The sequence below is a fragment of the Salmo salar genome, chromosome ssa01, assembly GCF_905237065.1.
Source record: "Salmo salar chromosome ssa01, Ssal_v3.1, whole genome shotgun sequence".
NCBI classification, from domain to species: Eukaryota; Metazoa; Chordata; class Actinopteri; order Salmoniformes; family Salmonidae; genus Salmo; species Salmo salar.
In genome coordinates, this window is record NC_059442.1 from 11058145 (window position 1) to 11075254 (window position 17110).

Below are 17110 nucleotides of genomic sequence, written 5' to 3' on the forward strand. Positions count from 1 at the left end.
TTCAAAGAGTCACTCGCCCCAACAGTGCGTATGTGCTGGAGGCGAGCGAAAGCTCGGGAGAGAGGGGGGAGTGTGGCAGGGTTTCCTGTACCAGACAGGGGGAGACAGGCCAGGGCAGACAGTGAACGGATCGCAAGGTGGAATCCAAGCAGCAGTGCAGCAGGCAACGGGAGTAGGTGTCACACCCACTTGGGAGAAGCTTTTTTCAGGAGGCAGATTCCTTATAGAAAATCCCAGTTAGCTAGCTAACATAGCTAGCAAGTCTCTGTCCACTGTTTTTTTCCACGTAGAAAAGGAAGTCGTTAGCTAGCTATATCGCTTCAGTTTCGGCGAATGGTCCTTTACGACGTCCAAACAAAGTTGTCCTGTGGCTGTTGTATTTTTGGAGATTGCAAGGAGGATATCTTCTGATGTGATCAAAGCAACAATATTGTTTCCTAATGAGGTAATTTACAATTGAAGTGGCCTGGCTGCATATCAGTTCAAAATAGAGATGACTCCAGGGGGTACTGTATTGTAATGACCTCTGCACAGAGGGAAGGGGCTTCAAAGGCCTCTGCATTTGGGTGGGGGAGGCTGTGAAACTCTCCTGCCATAGTTGGCCTCAATGGCTTTGACGTCTCTCACTTCACACCTCAGTACTAATTGAAGTTGCAGCCGGATCTGTTCTGTCCTATAGCAAGCTTGGTAGCCTTAACTTAGCATTCAGTCCTTATAAAATAAAATATATCATTTTTATTTATTTTTCTTCTTGGCTTTAAAAGTAAACTCAGCAACAAAAAAAAAGAAACATCCTCTCACTGTTAATTGCGTTTATTTTCCGCAAACTTAACATGTGTAAATATTTGTATGAACATAGCAAGATTCAACAACTGAGACATAAACTGAACAAGACATGTGACTAACAGAAATGGAATAATGTGTCCCTGAACAAAAGGGGGGTCAAAATCAAAAGTAACAGTCAGTATCTGGTGTGGCCACCAGCTGCATTAAGTACTGCAGTGCATCTCCTCCTCATGGACTGCACCAGATTTGCCAGTTCTTGCTGTGAGATGTTACCCCACTCTTCCACCAGGGCACCTGCAAGTTCCGGACATTTCTGTGGGGAATGGCCCTAGCCCTCACCCTCTGATCCAACAGGTCCCATACGTGCTCAATAGGATTGAGATCCGGGCTCTTCGCTGGCCATGGCAGAACACTGACATTCCTGTCTTGCAAGAAATCACGCACAGAACGAGCAGTATGGCTGGTGGCATTGTCATGCTGGAGGGTCATGTCAGGATGAGCCTGCAGGAGGGTACCACATGAGGGAGGAGGATGTCTTCCCTGTAACGCACAGCGTTGAGATTGCCTGCAATGACAACAAGCTCAGTCCGATGATGCTGTGACACACCGCCCCAGACCATGATGGACCCTCCACCTCCAAATCGATCCCGCTCCAGAGTACAGGCCTCGGCGTAACGCTCATTCCTTCGACGATAAACACGAATCCGACCATCACCCCTGGTGAGACAAAACCGCGACTCGTCAGTGAAGAGCACTTTTTGCCAGTCCTATCTGGTCAGCGACGATGGGTTTGTTGCCAGTGATGTCTGGTGAGGACCTGCCTTACAACAAGCCTACAAGCCCTCAGTCCAGCCTCTCTCAGCCTATTGCAGACAGTCTGAGCACTGATGGAGGGATTGTGCATTCCTGGTGTAACTCGGACAGTTGTTGTTGCCATCCTGTACCTTTCCCGCAGGTGTGATGTTCAGATGTACCGATCCTGTGCAGGTGTTGTTACAAGTGGTCTGCCACTGTGAGGACGATCAGCTGTCCGTCCTGTCTCCCTGTAGCTCTGTCTTAGGCGTCTCACAGTACGGACATTGCAATTTATTGCCCTGGCCACATCTGCAGTCCTCATGCCTCCTTGCAGCATTCCTAAGGCACATTCACACAGATGAGCAGGAACCCTGGCCTCTTTCTTTTGGTGTTTTAAAGAGTCAGTAGAAAGGCCTCTTTAGCGTCCTAAGTTTTCATAACTGTGGCCTTAATTGCCTACCGTCTGTAAGCTGTTAGTGTCCTAACGACCGTTCCACAGGTGCATGTTCATTAATTGTTTATGGTTTATTGAACAAGCATGGGAAACAGTGTTTAAACCCTTTACAATGAAGATCTGTGAAGTTATTTTGATTTGTACGAGTTATCTTTGAAAGACAGGGTCCTGAAAAAGGGACGTTTTTTTGTTGTTGCTGAGTTTAGCTTTAGACTAAACATTACTCACTCAGTTCCAGGTTGGATGGTGTTTTCAGGTTTCTGTTGTGTTTATTTTGCTGGTCGTTGCTGTATATTTGCATAGAGCATTTGCTGTATAGACCTTGGAAATAAGAATCATTGGTAGTAGGACTACAGTTTGGCCCATTAAAAAGGTAAAAACATGTCCTACAAAGTGGCTATATGTTGATTTTATTACCTAGGATATTGTAAGATGATTGCTAATGAAGTCTGTCATATTAACGATGTACCTGCTGCACAGGCATTTTGAAATCTTAGCATGGAGGCTATTCAGTCATAGGAATGAAATGAAACTTCACTTGAGTCAGAGTCATTCAATTGACATTAGTCAGAGTCTGGTGGAAATCAGACTGATCCAGGATTTACTCTACAATTTTGCCTGTGCTTAGCTCCATTCCGTTTCTTTTTTATCCTGAGAAGCTCCTCAGTCCTTAACAATTACATGCATACCCATAACATGATGCAGCCACCACTATGTTTGAAAATATGGACATTGGTACTCAGTAATGTGTTATATTGGATTTGGCCCAAACATAACACTTTGTATTCAGGACAAAAAGTGAATTGCTTGCCACATTTTTTTAGGCATTACTTTAGTGCCTTGTTGCAAACAGGATGCATGTTTTGGAACATTTGTATTCTGTACAGGATTCTTTCTTTTCACTCTGTCAATTAGGTTAGTATTGTGGAGTAACTACAATGTTGTTGATCCATCCTCAGTTTTCTCCTATCACAACCATTCAATTCTGTAACTGTTTTAAAGTCACCATTGGCCTCATGATGAAATCCCTGAGAAGTTTCCTTCCTCTTCGGCAACTGAGTTAGTAAGGATGCCTGTATCTTTGTAGTGACTTGGTGTATTGATGCACCACCCAAAGTGTAATTAATAACTTCACCATGCTCAAAGGGATATGTAATGTCTGCTGTATGTATGGGGTACAGAGATTAGGTAGCCATTAAAAAAGAATGTTAAACACTATTATTGCACAAATAGTGAGTCCATGCAACCTTTTATGTGATTTGTTAGCCACATTTTTACTCATCAACTTATTTAGGCTTGCCATAACAAAGGGGTTAAATACTCATTGACTCAAGACATTTCAGCTTTTCATTTTTAATTAATTTGTAAAGATTTTGAGAAAAAGAATTCCACTTTGACATTATGAGGTATTTTGGCATTATGGGGTGTGTAGGCCAAATCTAAATTTGATCCATTTAAAATTCAGTCTGTAACATAACAAAATGTGGAAAAAGTCAAGGGGTGTGAATACTTTCAGAAGGCACTGTATACAATATTAGGGAGAACAAGTTAATAGTAAACATATCATGCTTAAGTTGGGTGGTTGAACTAGCGCCCAATTGACTCCTTAAAGGAGTGCTCTCCTTGACCCAGAATGCACTGCGTGGTCTATTGAAAATAAACGGTTAGTATTCTCACTGGCGTTACGGCTAATGCTAATAGGTTTAGCATCTCCCCCTTTCTTAGAATATTAGTAGACCACTGACTTACTCCTAGTGCTCAAAGGTATAGCTTACTTTTTTTGGAAGTTTTTGTGTATTTTCAACGCTCCAAAAATGCTTGCCAGCTAAATACCAAAACTAAAAATGACTTGGATGAAATTACAACACCCTAAGTTAAGCTAACACTTCTTAAATGTGAACTTAAAAGTGAACTAATCAAACAGTAAGTGTGTTTTGGGTAACAGCTTCCTCCAGTAACCTGGCTTCTGGGTTATTGTGTGGCGGCTACTAAGAGTTCAATACAATATAATTCAATCTGAACGGGGTGCTTCAAAAGATAACAACATTTGCATCGGCTATAAAAAGCTGAAAACCCTGGAACACGGAAGAGCAGCTTTTGTACCATTACATGCAGCTAGTACTACACCCGCACACTCTCTCGCACACACACACGGAAGCTTGCACACACGTTAAGGGAGAGGTTATTTTCCTGGCACCATTCCACCAGGGGCCCTCACCTCCAAATCGACGAAACAGCCTACAAGGAGGAAGTGAGGACCCTGGTGGAGTGGTGCCAGGAAAATAACCTCTCCTTCAACGTCAACAAAACGAAGGAGCTGATCGTGGACTTCAGGAGACAGCAGACGGAGCACGTCCCCATCCAAATTGACAGGGCTGCAGTCGAGAAGGTGAAAAGCTTCAAGTTCCTCAGCGTGCACATCACTGACAATCTGAAATGGTCCACCCACACAGAAAGTGTGGTGAAGAAGGCGCAACAGTGCCTCTTCAACCTCAGGAGGCTGAATAAATGTGGCAGGGCCCTTATGATCCTCACAAACTTCTAGAGATGCACAATTGAGAGCATCCTGTCTGGCTGTATCACCACCTGGTATGGCAACTGCACCATCCGCAACCGCAGGGCTCTCCAGAGGGCGGTGCGGTCAGCCCAACGCATCATCGGGGGTACACTGCCTTCCCTCCAGGACATCTACAGCACCTGACATCACAGGAAGATCATCAAGGACCTCAGCCACCCGAGTCACTGCCTGTTCACCACGCTATCATCCAGAAGGTGAAGTCAGTACAGGTGCATCAAAGCTGGGACTGAGAGACTGAAAAACAGCTTCTATCTCAAGGCCATCAGACTGTTAAATAGTCATCACTAACTGGCCTCCACCCAGTACCCTGCCCCAAACTTAGTCACTGTCACTAGCCAGATACCACACGGTTACTCTACCATGCATCTTAGAGGCTGCTGCCATATGTACATTCATGCAACAATGGTCACTTTAATAATGGAACACTGGTCACTTTAAGAGTGGTTGCTGCCCTATGTATAATGAACAAAAATCTAAACACAACATATAAAGTGTTGGTCCCATGTTTCATGAGCTGAAATAAAATATGTTCATTATGCACAAACAGCTTATTTCTTTCAAATTTTGGCCACAAATTTGTTTACATCCCTGTTAGTGAGCATTTCTCCTTTGCCAAGATAATCCATCCACCTGACAGGTGTGGCATATCAAGAAGCTGATTAAACAGCGTGATCATTACACAGGTGCAGCTTGTGCTGGGGACAATAAAAGGCAACTCTAAAATGTGAAGTTTTGTCACACAACACAATGTCACAGAAGTATCAGGTTTTAAGGGAGTGTGCAATTAGCATCCTGATTGCAGGAATGTCCACCAGAGCTGTTGCCAGAGAATTTAATGTTAATTTCTCGACCATAAGCTGCCTCCAATGTTGTTTTAGAGAATTTAGCAGTACGCCCAACCGGCCTCACAACCACAGACCACTCCACATCCGGCTTCTTCACCTGCGGCATGGTCTGAGACCAGCCACCCAGCCATCTGATGTAACTGTGGGTTTACACAACCGAAGAATTTCAGCACAAACAGTCAGAAACCGTCTCAGGGAAGTTCATCTGCCTGCTTGTTGTCCACACCAAGGTCTTGACCTGACTGCAGTTCAGCATCGTAACCAACTTCAGTGGGCCACTGGCATGCTGGAGAAGTGTGCTCTTCACAGATTTCAACTGTACCGGGCAGATGGCAGACAGCGTGTATGGCGTCGTGTAGGTGAGCGGTTTGCTGATGTCAACATTGTGAACAGAGTGCCCCGTGGTGGCGGTGGGGTTATGGTATGGGCAGGCATAAGCTACGGACAACAAACACAATTGCATTTTAGCTATGGCAATTTGAATGCACAGAGATACCTTGACGAGATCCTGACGCCATTGTCGTGCCATTCATGCGCCGCCATCACCTCATGTTTCAGCATGATAATGCACAGCTTCATGCCATAAGGATCTGCACACAATTCCTGGAAGCTGAATATGTCCCAGTTCTTCCATGGTCTGTAAACTAACCAGATCATTGAGCATGTTTGGGTATTCTGGATCAACGTGTACGACAGCGTCTTCCAGTTCCCGCCAATATCCAGAAACTTCACACAGCCATTGAAGAGGAGAGGGACAAAATTCCACAGGCCACAATCAACAGCCTGATCAACTCTAAGCAAAGGAGATGCGTCGCGCTGCATGAGGAAAATGGTCGTCACACTGGATACTGACTGGTTTTCTGATCCACACCCCTACCTTTTTTTTTAAGGTATCTGTGACCAATAGACGCATATCTGTATTCCCAGTTATGTGAAATCCATATATTAGGGCCTAATGAATTTATTTAAATTGACTGATTTCCTTTTATGACCGTAATTCCATTATTTTACTTATAGATTTGTGTGTATTGTTGTGAATTGTTAGATACTACTGCACTGTTGGAGCTAGGAACACAAGCATTTTGCTACACCAGCAATAACATCTGCTAAATATGTGTATGTGACCAATAACATTTGATTTGATTTGACACACACACAGACACACACACACACACACACACACACACACACACACACACACACACACACACACACACACACACACACACACACACACACACACACACACACACACACACACAGACAGACAGACAGACAGACAGACAGACAGACAGACAGACAGACAGACAGACAGACAGACAGACAGACAGACAGACAGACAGACAGACAGACAGACAGACAGACAGACAGACAGACAGACAGACAGACAGACAGACAGACAGACAGACAGACAGACAGACAGAGAAAAAAAGTCTGCCCCATTCCTAACTGATTACATTCAAATGGCTTCACCACCACAAAACATGCAAAACACAATTTCATAACAGCAAGAATATTTTCCACGCTGGGGGCGTAGATAGCTACCTCCTCTCCTAATGCAAGGAACTGAGCAGGGCAGAACCCGGGAGGCCCCACATCTGTTTTCCATAAATCCAAACTTCTGTCCAAAGTGATCAACATGTTGGAAGTCAATGTACATGCAGACACTGTGTCTCTGCTCCACAATTATCAGTACAACAACCTCATAGCAACTCCCTCCCAAAATAGTAACAGCCAATAAAGTACAGTATATAAATTCATCATCCAATCAATTGGCCAGTTATAATAAGCCATCCATTGGTTGATAAAGTCAATCACCACCTAAGGCCATAAAAATGTTATTAAATGTTTAACAGCTTACTTTTTTTCAAATGAGGGGAGGAATTAAAATGGTAATAAAAAAAGTAAACCTTGTTAAAATTCATTTTCAACCTTAGTTCAGCACCTATAAAAATCTCTAGAACCTGAAAGGTTTCTTCAGCTGTCCCAATAGGAGAACCCTTTCGGAACCCTTTTTTCTAAGAGTGGTGACCTAATCAAGATATTTTAGCCTGAAAGGGGCATAGTTCATCCATAATCCGAGAGGAAGTTGTGTATCTCTTTCCTGGAAGACATGCTCTACTAGTACAACATTTCACATTTTCGGATTTTATTGTTGAGAAAAGTAAAGGGTGGCATCCGTTAGATATTTTATTAAATTTGCAGTATTATAAACTCAGCAAAAAAAGAAACGTCCTTTTACTGTCAACTGCGTTTATTTTCATCAAACTTAACATGTGTAAATATTTGTATGAACATAACAAGGTTCAACAACTAAGAAATAAACTGAACAAGTTCCACAGACATGTGACTAACAGAAATGGAATAATGTGTCCCTGAACAAAGGGGGGGTCAAAATCAAAAGTAACAGTCAGTATCTGGTGTGGCCACCAGTTGCATTAAGTACTATAGTGCATCTCCTCCTCATGGACTGCACCAGATTTGCCGTTCTTGCTGTGAGATGTTACCCCACAATTCCACCAAGGCACCTGCAAGTTCCCGGACATTTCTGTGGGGAATGGCCCTAGCCCTCACCCTCCGATCCAACAGGTCCCACACGTGCTCAATGGGATTGAGATCCGGGCTCTTCGCTGGCCATGGCAGAACACTGACATTCCTGTCTTGCAGGAAATCACGCACAGAACGAGCAGTATGGCTGGTGGCATTGTCATGCTGGAGGGTCATGTCAGGATGAGCCTGCAGGAAGGGTACCACATGAGGGAGGAGGATGTCTTCCCTGTAACGCACAGTGTTGAGATTGCCTGCAATGACATCAAGCTCAGTCCGATGACACTGTGACACACCGCCCCAGACCATGACGGACCCTCCACCTCCAAATTGATCCCGTTCCAGAGTACAGGCCTCGGCGTAACGCTCATTCCTTCGACGATAAACACGAATCCGGCCATCACCCCTGGTGAGACAAAACCGCAAATCCTCAGTTAGGAGCACTTTTTGCCAGTCCTATCTGGTCCAGCGACGGTGGGTTTGTGCCTATAGGCGACGTTGTTGCCGATGATGTCTGGTGAGGGCCTGCCTTACAACAGGCCTACAAGCCCTCAGTCCAGCCTCTCTCAGCCTATTGCGGACAGTCTGAGCACCGATGGAGGAATTGTTCGTTCCTGGTGTAACTCGGGCAGTTGTTGTTGCCATCCTGTACCTGTCCCGCAGGTGTGATGTTCGGATGTACCGATCCTGTGCAGGTGTTGTTACAAGTGGTCTGCCACTGCGAGGATGATCAGCTGTCCGTCCTGTCTCCCTGTAGCGCTGTCTTAGGCGTCTCACAGTACAGACATTGCAATTTATTGCCCTGGCCACATCTGCAGTCCTCATGCCTCCTTGCAGCATGCCTAAGGCACATTCATGCAGATGAGCAGGGACCATGAGCCTCTTTCTTTTGGTGTTTTTCAGAGTCAATAGAAAGGCCTCTTTAGTGTCCTAAGTTTTCATAACTGTGGCCTTAATTGCCTACTGTCTATAAGCTGTTAGTGTCTTAACGACCGTTCCACAGGTGCATGTTCATTAATTGTTTATGGTTCATTGAACAAGCATGGGAAACAGTGTTTAAACCCTTTACAATGAAGATCTGTGAAGTTATTTTCATTTTTACGAATTGTCTTTGAAAGACAGGGTCCTGAAAAAGGGACGTTTATTTTTTTGCTGAGTTTAGATAGGCACTAATCTGAGGGAAAAGTACACAGCACATTTCCTAAAACACAAGCCAGTCGTGTATTGCCCCCATTTTTTCAGACCATGGCCTCCATGCAGTCTGTTCTCTAGCTCGGGAGATCATGTTAGATTTAACACACAGATCTGAAGTCTTTATAAAGTCAGTCACTATGTAGACTTTGACTGTAAAACGATCAGAAATGAATATTATCGCGTCATCATGTTAGCCCTAATTACATAGATATTTACAGTTGGGAAGAAAGGAAGAACAACGGTTCTATGATGCCAGATCCTACTCCGTCTCAAGATCTTTCATTCTTGGTAATACACCCTTGTTCAAATCAAAACTCAATAACATAATAGAAAAGTTAGTCTAAGGATCAGTGCGGAACCTCCTTGGTCAACCATTCTCTATATTGTTGTCATTTCATGCCAACTTAGTGGTCAGGGGTTAGCATTAACAGCAGCCAGATAAACAATAACAAAGCATGGATTGTGTCTCTCAGCCATTTTCTGTGTTGCCCATGGTTATGACAGAATCAAGTCAGTATTGCTGTCTCAGCCAGTATCTGAGATTTATTTAGAACCTCTCAGGTTAACAGAGTCCAATGCCCACCACTATCCTCACTACCTCTGTGACAGCGCATACCATATCCTAATAAGCAAGCTACCTATATTGATCTGATCCTGGACCTGCCTTACCAACCACAACACTAACTAAAACCAACAAGATTTAAAAAGCTGGCTTCCGGGTACTTTTTGCCAGGCAACACCCACTGCCAGGTTCACCCACAGGTCAGCCAGCTGGATTCCACTTCCAGGGCCACTTCCTATTGGATAAGATCCACTTTTGAGCTGGTCAATGAGGATACTAGGTGAGATGCTGTTTACGACCCCCACACATGGCTTTCCCATGAAATCCAACTGACGGTGGAGACAGAGATGTGACCTTTCTCAGTGTTTGGGATGTACAGCTGGAATTAGCTAATATATTGGAAGACGTTTAGTTGGTATAATCAAAACGGATGAGGATGTGCTTTGTACTAAGACTATGAAGTGCTCCAAAGGGGGTTCCCTCCATTGACACATTGTTCAAGGTTTCGACCGAGCACGTGCAAGAGGTTTAAACAAAATTACAACAATTTGACTCTCAACTGTTTGAAACAATATCTCAAGCAATAGTCAATTAGTCTTATTTTCAGGCAGTCAAAATAGAGAATAATGGACCTCAACTAACGCTTCCAATTCCAATTTCACCATTCTTTATCTGTCTGCTCTAGTCTGCAGCAAGTATTACACAACTAGATCTCTGTTGGTGACTCAACATTAAATCATGGGCGAAGCAGGGCGATTACTAATTACATATTCATCAGCTTGGCTATTTACTGAGGTGACAGCCATTAATAACTAACGATCGTATAGATTAGTCATGGACGTTGTAGAGATGTTCTCTGGACGTTTGGAGATCAATAAGCGACCATATGACATCAAAATTGAAAGATTTTCTGTTTCAGTAGTACATTACACAATTAGCTCAGGAAAGGAAGTAGGCCGATACAACAATGCCCTACCAATCATCTGCATTTATTCAACAACCAATAGTCTACTGAACATAAAGCTGACTATAAACTCTGACTTCAACTGTACCTTTTGTTTTATTTGCTGTTCTTCCTCTTTCTCCATCTAACCCCTCTCTAACCCTCTCTGACCCCTCTCTGACCCCTCTCCAACTCCACTGTGACCCCTCTCTGACCCCTCTCTAACCACCCTCTGACCCCTTATGACCCCTCTCCAACCCCTCTCTGACCCATCTCTAACCCCTCTCCAACCCCTCTCTGACCCATCTCTAACCACTCTCCAACCCCTCTCTGACCCATCTCTAACCCCTCTCCAACCCCACTCTGACCCATCTCTAACCCCTCTCCAACCCCTCTCTGACCCATCTCTAACCCCTCTCCAACCCCTCTCTGACCCATCTCTAACCCCTCTCCAACCCCACTCTGACCCATCTCTAACCCCCTCTCTGACCCATCTCTAACCCCTCTCCAACCCCTCTCTGACCCATCTCTAACCCCTCTCCAACTCTCTCTGACCCATCTCTAACCCCTCTCCAACCCCTCTCTGACCCATCTCTAACCCCTCTCCAACCCCTCTCCAACCCCTCTCTTACCCATCTCTAACCCCTCTCCGACCCCTCTCTGACCCATCTCTAACCCCTCTCCAACCCCTCTCTGACCCATCTCTAACCCCTCTCCAACCCCTCTCTGACCCATCTCTAACCCCTCTCCAACCCCTCTCCAACCCCTCTCTGACCCGTCTCCAACCCCTCTCTGACCCATCTCTGACCCCTCTCTGACCCATCTCTAACCCCTCTCCAACCCCTCTCTGACCCATCTCTAACCCCTCTCCAACCCCTCTCTGACCCATCTCTAACCCCTCTCCGACCCCTCTCTGACCCATCTCTAACCCATCTCCAACCCCTCTCTGACCCATCTCTAACCCCTCTCTGACCCATCTCCAACCCCTCTCCAACCCCTCTCTGACCCATCTCTAACCCCTCTCCGACCCCTCTCTGACCCATCTCTAACCCCTCTCTGACCCGTCTCTAATCCCTCTCTGACCCCTCTCTGACTCATCTCTAACCCCTTGCTGACCCCTCTCTGACCCCTATGTTACCCCTCTCTGACTCCTCTCTGATCCCTTCTGACCCCATCTAACCCATTCTGACCCCGCTCTGACCCCTCTCTGACCCATCTCTAACCCCTCTCTGACCCCCCTCTAACCCATTTCTAACCCCTCTCTGACCCTTCTCTAACCCATTTCTAACCCTTCTCTAACCCCTCTGACCCCTCTCTAACCCCTCTCTGACCCCTCAAGCCACATGTGTGTAGTGTATTCTGTTCCACAAAGCTAATATCCTCTCCACTTCCCTCAGCAAACAAATATGGTTGTATTGTTCTTTTCAAACAATTTACTTCCAACAGACAATTTAGTTTCCTCAACAACAGAAAGGCCTAGCGTTGTTAACTGGTCAGACATTCTCTACACAGTACAAGGAGCTGAGCAACCTAACCCTTAATCAAATGCAGGTCTGAGTCAATATTGAACCAGTCAGTCAAAGACAGTGAGCTCTGAGCCTGTAATATGGCACAGGTGCAGCTAGTCGCTCTTCATATAATGTCATGCAGCTATAACATCAACGATGTTCGGGCTCTTCGGCACACGCTAAAACTACAGAAACGTTTGTTGACTCCTAGTTTTCCACTGCAGGTTTGATTATTGTTTCCAAAGCAGTTCACCGTTCACATATAGCCCACTTTTCAGACCCAAATGTCTGGGTCCTTGAAAGGGCTCCATCTAGTCCCTGGGCACACAAGCCTTTCCTGAGAGGCAAAGCGATCACTCATTCTAGAAGTGACGAGAATGTATTGAATCCAAATCCAAAATGTCATTATGTAACATATTAATATTTGTAATGGTAAAATGTATTAAATGTATCAACAGGGATTTCTGGCAGTATAGATACACAGTATAGATATACAGTATAGATATACAGTATAGATACACAGTATAGATATACAGTATAGATACACAGTATAGATACACAGTATAGATATACAGTATAGATATACAGTATAGATACACAGTATAGATATACAGTATAGATACACAGTATAGATACACAGTATAGATATACAGTATAGATACACAGTATAGATATACAGTATAGATACACAGTATAGATAAACAATTGACTATTTTTACATGTGATACATATACTCTGAAACTGGACAACAACAAAAAAACACTTGAGCATGTCTTCATTTGTGTTGTGAAAAGGGTGTATCTGCACAATGACTTCATTCAGTTCAGAATGCATTGTTAGCAGCCTTTCAAAAGACAGATGGGACAGAAATACATTTACAGTATTTCACATAAAGGAGACTGCCAACGATGAACTGTGCCACAAACAAGACATTTATCTAGTACTATCTAACACTGTTTATCGGATAGTAGACACATATTGAGTTTAACAAACCACTTATACATAAGGGAAGTATGAGTTGAAGAGCATCCACAAAAACAAAGGCTAGATTACATTTTCTTTAGTAGCTGGAAAGTAGAATGACAAGTCAAGGATGTACTTTTTGAACAATACAGAGATGAATCAGTCTTCATATATAAGAAAATTAACACATTTTATAAATTCAAGGCTATGGAAATAATTGTTAATGGTAAAAAAAAGAAAAGTAGTTAGTGCTCTCTTAAAGAAAGATAGACCGGCGTTGGTGTTCCACCTGAGACTCACCTGCTGCCTGGTGGTCGTCACGTCGTCTGGGATCCTCCCCTCTCGGCTAGCCGGTTCTATCCCACTCCCAGATTAGCTTGTCTGAGAGCCAGTATTGTGACCAACTCACTCACAGATACAGCAGAGACTGGTAGAGATATAGTATATGGGAAAGAAAGTGAGAGACAGTTCCCTTTGTCACTACTTTTCCTCTTTTCAGATTGCTCAACTAACTGTCTCCGCTGTCTGTCAAGTTCTGTCCCAGACCATTCTTCCAGGAGCCTCAAAAGCAGCGCCTGGCACCCACTCCCTCAGCCGAGGGGGAGCATAGTCCACTCAGAGACCGTTGTAGCTGGGGGAGGAGATTGGGAGAGTGGGATACAGAGTGGGATACAATGGCGGTCGAAGAAGAAGAAAATAAATCACAAAATCCCACGAGACGCAGAAACCACAGAAACTACACGCTATCCACCGGGAGGAAGAAAAAAACAACAGAATGTCAGATGGTTTGTGTTACTTCTATGTGGAGTATGTGTGTGTGTAGGCTGGTAATGCTGCTAAGTGTAATCCAGAGCAGCTGGTTTTTCAGGTCTGCTTGTCTGGCCCTAGGCGTTAATGAAAACGACACACCTACAATCTCAGGGTAACTGACTAGCTAGCCACACCTCCACTCCAGTCTGCCTACCTGTCTCAAATACCCAGGATTTCTCAATGGCATCCCACACAGAGGGTGTGGCTGTGTGTGAGTATCACATGTGTGTGTGTGTGTGTGTGTGTGTGTGTGTGTGTGTGTGTGTGTGTGTGTGTGTGTGTGTGTGTGTGTGTGTGTGTGTGTGTGTGTGTGTGTGTGTGTGTGCCCCAACCTTTGAAGAGCAAAACCATTACAGTCCATGTAAGGATGGAAGCTATGCTGTAACTATGCAAATGCAGTGTGAAAAAGAAGAACAAATATTTGTTGGTAGTGATATAAAACTACTCTAAATGGATTGCAGCCTTCCCCACATCTAATAAGGAAGCAAACAAAGACTGTGACTAAATGCCTGTTATGTGATATTGTTCCACGATTCGGCATACCACAAAGTTATGATAAAGATAGGGGGACACATTTCATCCGGAAGATATTGAAAGAATTGTGTGACGTGATGCAAGTTAAGAGAAATTTGCATGTACCGTTTCACCTGGAAAGTTCTGGACTTGTAGAACGCTACAATGGTGTTCTGAAAAATAAAACGTAAAAAAAATATGTGCTCAAACAGGACTTACCTGGGTGGATGTGCTACCCATAGCCATGTTTTCAATATGTTTCACCTCAGTCCGGAAAACAAGCCTCAGTCCACATGAGGTACTGATGGCCCTCCCTTGAGGACCCCCGCGTCACCACCAGCTGCAGTCCCAGATCTGCAGCTGTTGGATGACACTATGATGAAGTACTGTATAGCTCTGACCAACTGTATTCCAGCTGTTCACTCACAGGTCTCTGCTGCCCAAACTCCCCTTGATGACCGTCCCCATCCCGATCTCCAGCCTGGAGATTGCGTAGTGGTCAAGAGGCACCAAAGAGGTAAAGAACCTTTAAAACCCAGATCGCCCTCACCACCCCAACAGCGGTAATGTGCATAGGGAGACACCTGGTACTACGCCTCCCACTGTAAGCAAGTAGCAGAGCCAGAAGAAGACTATGTAAAAGAAGATGTTACTCCTTTTACTCCTTTTACTCTGCTTACCCAGGCTGTTGGCATCCTCTGAGTGGTAGCAGACTTTGAGCAAGAGGCGGGTGAACGTGCTAGTAACCTCTCCCTTACATCTCTGCTCCAACGAGGCCCGTCTTCCACAGGGGGAAGCCCAGAACCCCAGATGACCCCGCTGACCTGAACCCGGATCCCCAACTAAAATGTCCATAACTAAAGGTCCGTAAATTAAATGTCCGTCACTAAAATGTCCCCAACTGAAAGGTCCATAACTAAAAGGTCCGTTACTTAAAGGTCCGTCACTAAAGACGTCCGTCACTAAAAGGTCCCCAACTAAAAGTTCTGTCACTAAAAGGTCCGCCACTAAAAGGTCCCCAACTAAAAGGTCCGCCACTAAAAGGTCCCCAACTAAAAGTTCTGTCACTAAAAGGTCCGCCACTAAAAGGTCCCGTCATTAAAAGGTCCGTCACTAAAAGGTCCCGTCACTAAAAGTTCCTCATTTAAAAGATCCCCAACTAAAAGGTCCCCAAATAAAAGGTCTGCAACTAAAAAGTCCATCACTAAAAAGTCCCCAACTAAAAGGTCCGTAACTAAAAGGTCCTTAACTAAAAGATCCGTAACTAAAAGGTCTGTAACTAAAAGGTCCGTAACTGAAAGGTCCCCAACTAAAAGGTCCCCAACTAAAAAGTTCATCACTAAAAAGTCCCCAACTAAAAGGTCCCCAACTAAAAAGTTCATCACTAAAAAGTCACCAACTGAAAGGTCCCCAACTAAAAAGTTCATCACTAAAAAGTCACCAACTGAAAGGTCCATAACTAAAAGGTCCATTACCAAAAGGTCACCAACTAAAGGTCCGTCAGTAAAAGGTCCGTAACTATAAGGTCCCCAAATAAAAGGTCTGTAACTAAAAGATCCCCATCTAAAAGATCCATAACTAAATAATGAATGTTATGTCTCTCTAGCTATAGGGTATTTCCCATTTCATTTTATGTAATACCCTCCTCACGTACAATATATTTTGTACACAGGTCATTGGATTGGTCTATAACAGAACATATATGTAATGGGATGACTTTTCTCTTTCAGAAAGCCACTCCCCACACCCCAAGGGGGATATTCTATTACCAAGACAAACAGCCTCAATGAAAGGCTTGGCCAACAAGTGTCTCGCTGAATTGGAAATATGCTTTCTCTCTCTGTGAGGAATTCTCTTTTCACTTATCTTCTTTCCTCTCTTCTGACCAGATCCCAAGACAGGCAGCAGTGGTTCTTTCTCCTAGCTGTTAGCCTCATGTTACCTGCACACCTGGGTTCAAATATTATTCAAAATCTTTCAAATACATTGAGCGTTTGCTCTAGTCTTCCTGGAGTGCCAGATGGGCGGGGTTTGCCGTTTGGGATTATTATATTGGTCCATTGAGCCAGGCAAGCGCAATCAAGCACAGATTAAGTATTTTAAATGACTTCAAACAGTATTTTTGACCAGGTATATTTACCTGTGCGAGGCTAGGTGGTGGTCCTCTAGAACTCCAAACCTAGTTACTTACTTTACCTCTTTTGTGAGAAAGTCTAACTGAGTCATTAAACTTCTCCAAATAGGCTAAACTCTGTTTGCCTGTTTGCTTGAAAAGTTCCCCTGCAGAATTTTTTTGTTGTTAACATAACGATTATTAGATAAGCCACTTCTAAAAATCTAAATCAGATTTCACACAGATGCAGGAGAAGGATGAATGCATCTTTCAAAATGGCATCCCTTTTGTGTTGATCTCACTCCAATACAAACAGTCGGTGGGTGATGCAGTGACTTTGGATTGTTGATTTCTTACTGATTAATAGCTTGAAATTCATTAACGATTAATCATTGAAAATGAACACCATGCTACTCTGCAGAGATTGGTTATGTCATATTCTTTAATATATGTCAGTATTAATTTTTGCTTTGTTGCCATTGAGATATCACACCACTAT